At 45.6% G+C, this 3,052-nt stretch overlaps 1 pseudogene; it reads left to right on the top strand.

The window, feature by feature from the left end:
• The first annotated feature begins 1,254 nt into the window (after positions 1–1,254).
• LOC104677809 lies at positions 1,255–2,219 on the top strand (annotated as a pseudogene).
• The last annotated feature ends 833 nt before the right edge of the window (positions 2,220–3,052 follow it).

Below are 3,052 nucleotides of genomic sequence, written 5' to 3'. Positions count from 1 at the left end.
TTGATTTAATGTCTTTGTCTAGTAAGTAGCACATTCAGACTTCCTCAGGGACAGTATCTGTTCTTTTTCTTCCTGTGCTTGAGCTATGGTTTTTAATTTCTTTGCATGCATCACATATTTTTGGTGAAAATTGAACGTTTAAAACATTATAATGCAGTAACTCAGGGAATCAGATTCTCTCTTTCTCCAGGGCTTGTTGTTACTGCTTATCGTGGGTTGTAGGTTTGTTTGTTCTTTTGTTTGGTGACTTTTAGAAACATTTTTAAAGACTCTATTCTTTGTTGTGTGTGTTCACTAAAGTCTTTGTTCTGTTAGCTTAGTGGTCCACTAATAATAGGACCGAGATTTCCTTGCATGCTAGGAGACAAAAATAAAAATAGCAGATTGTCTTGTGTTACAGTTCTGACCTAGCCTACACTATATGCTTGTGCAGAGCTTAAATGTCAGCCATAGGCAAAAGATCAAGGTCTTCTCAGGTCTTCTTTGAGTATCCATCCATTCCTGGGCAAGTGCATGGGCTTACAGAGTCCTTAATGTACTCAGAAGCTTTACAAAGCCCTCAGTCTCCTTTCTATCTTTTCCCCTAGCCTCTTATTTCCCAGGGGTTTTTGATTTGTCTACTGCTTGCCCTGTCTGTTATCCCTTGCACTAGATAGCTAAGAGTAATACATTTGTTTTGAAATTAATTCATCAAACTCTTCTCAGAAGGCTGCTGCAGCCCTGAAAAGTTTCCAAGACAGATAAAACAGAGGCATGCCTCTGCACTGATCCCTTAGGGGGCCATGCTGGGGTTTTCTTACCTACAGTTAAATGATGCATTTAGTCTATTCTGCAACTGGCCATGGCTTTAAACAAGTCTTTAACGTAGGCTGGTTGCCATTCCAGTATAATTCACTTGAAAAGCAGTAGCAGTCAGGAATTGGAGCATCCTGGATGGGAGACGAGGAATCCAGAGCCTGGATTGGTGTGAACTTTTTATGCTCTTCACTGAATTCCCCCAAGATATCTGTAGAAGCTTGTTTGACTGTTCACTGAATGAGAGTGGTTAGCTATGCCTAACAGGGCCATCAAGAAAGGGCTCTTGGAGCCCTTAAGTTCAGCCTTTAAACATGATGGAGAATTTTCTAGTTGGGTCTTAAAATGTTGAGGCCAGATGTGGGAATGTCTTCCTACCATATAGAAGGAACAACCAGAAAAGACATGGAAGCCTGAAATACCTTATGTGCTTTATGAAATGTAAGCAGTTGGCTGATTCCTTTCCATACAAAACCATGGCAATGTCTGAGTGTCAGGACCATGGTAAGGAGGTGTATGGCCCTGACCTTACAGCCTCTGAAGAGAAGGTCTTGGTGGCCGACAAATCTGGAGATGTGCACTCCTTTTTGGTTTCAGAGCCACACAGATGTGGCAGACTTGACCTGGCACACCTGTCAATGTTGTTAGAAGTGACTGTGGGTCCTGATAACTGATCCATCCTCACTGCCAACCGGGATGAGAAGATCCAGGTCAGCTAGGCCACAGCGCCTCACAGTATCGAGTCCTTCTGCCTCCGGCACACAGAATTTGTGAGCCGCATCTCTGCGGTGCCCAGTCAGCCCGAACTGTTTCTTGTCCTCCTCCAGGGACTGCACTCTTAGGCTCTGGGAGTACAGAAGTGGCCCATCAACTGCACTGCTGTCACCTGGCCAGTCTGCAAGAGCTGATGGGCCTCTGGGGCCCCAGAGGTTTGTCACATCCGGGATCACATTCTGGTGCTAGGAGAACTGCATGGCACTTCTGTGCAACTGTATTCCTGTAATCCACATCTTCCAGCTTGATGCTCTCAGACAGCTTAGTGTACAAACAGCATCTGTCATTCTAGCACCAAGTGTGGGATGTGGCTTTTGAGGAGACCCAGGGGCTGTGGGTGCTGCCAGACTGCCATGAAATCCCCCTGGTGGTCTACAGGCCTGTGGGTGGCCAGTGGCATTCTGTTCCTGAATGCACTGTGTTAAAAAAAAAAAAAAAAGTCTCCAGCGTTATTCGTGGGAACTGGGCCATGCTGGAAGGCTCTAACGTCACAGATGCCAACTTCAGCAGTCTCTATAAGGCCATCTTCGATAACATGATCTTCTATCTGAAGAAAAAAGAGGAGAGACTGCAGTAGCAGCTAGAGAAGTCCCCCACCTGGGCCCCAAACCAAAAAGTTGAGGCCGGGTGAGGTGGCTTTGAGTTGCTGACTTTGGTGGTTGGTAGTGCCTCTCACAACCCTGAAACAGCAAAAGCAGTTTTTATTTGCTCCCTCCTCATCCTGGCATCTCCCTTTAAGAAGGAAAAGATGACATTAATTAGGTCTGACCAGCTCAGCTCAGTGGATGGAATAGTCTCCTGGGCTCTAGAATATTCTGTATCACTGAGCATAGGCTCTTGCCTGGTGTTTGTGCCCCCTTCTGGTTGAAGAGAAGCTGTCCAGGGCATTAGCTCAACTAAGAGACTATGGGGCAGAGTGGAAGTGCTGGAAGCATTTTATCTTCATGTTGAAGGCAATCTGCTAACCTGTAGCAGTGGTAGCTTTTGATTTTTCTACCACACACGTGATGATGTTCATGCTGGACATGTCTTCCTCTAAGATGTATAGGCAGACATTTTTGTAGTGGCATGGAGGATGTTTTCATGTTGTTCTTGCCATCTCAGGTGGTGTGCTGCTCTCCAAGTAGCCACTTGCCACACGGGGCTATTGAAACTCAAATAGAACTAACTCTTCAGCCATCCCCAGCTCCAGTCACACTTCATGTGCTCAGGAGCCGCATATGGTGAGTGGCTCCTGCTTGGGAAGTACAGAAACATGATTCCCATGTCACAGGCAGCTCTTTCTGGCAGCACTGGTACAGAAGTTGAACTTGTTTCAGCAAGTGTGAAGACATGTGCCCTGGCTAGAAACCCAGTTTTAGAGGGAAATGATCGAGAATATCGTATTTATTACTTTGATTTGACCTTTGCACACACTACAGAGCAGCAGCGGTGTCACTGAATTCCAATCACCTATCAATAAGGATGAACTTTTGCGACTTTC

This window comes from Rhinopithecus roxellana, chromosome 7, assembly GCF_007565055.1.
Source record: "Rhinopithecus roxellana isolate Shanxi Qingling chromosome 7, ASM756505v1, whole genome shotgun sequence".
NCBI lineage: Eukaryota > Metazoa > Chordata > Mammalia > Primates > Cercopithecidae > Rhinopithecus > Rhinopithecus roxellana.
The sequence above is the reverse complement of the archived record's forward strand: the minus strand, read 5'-3'. Positions and strand labels throughout refer to the sequence as shown.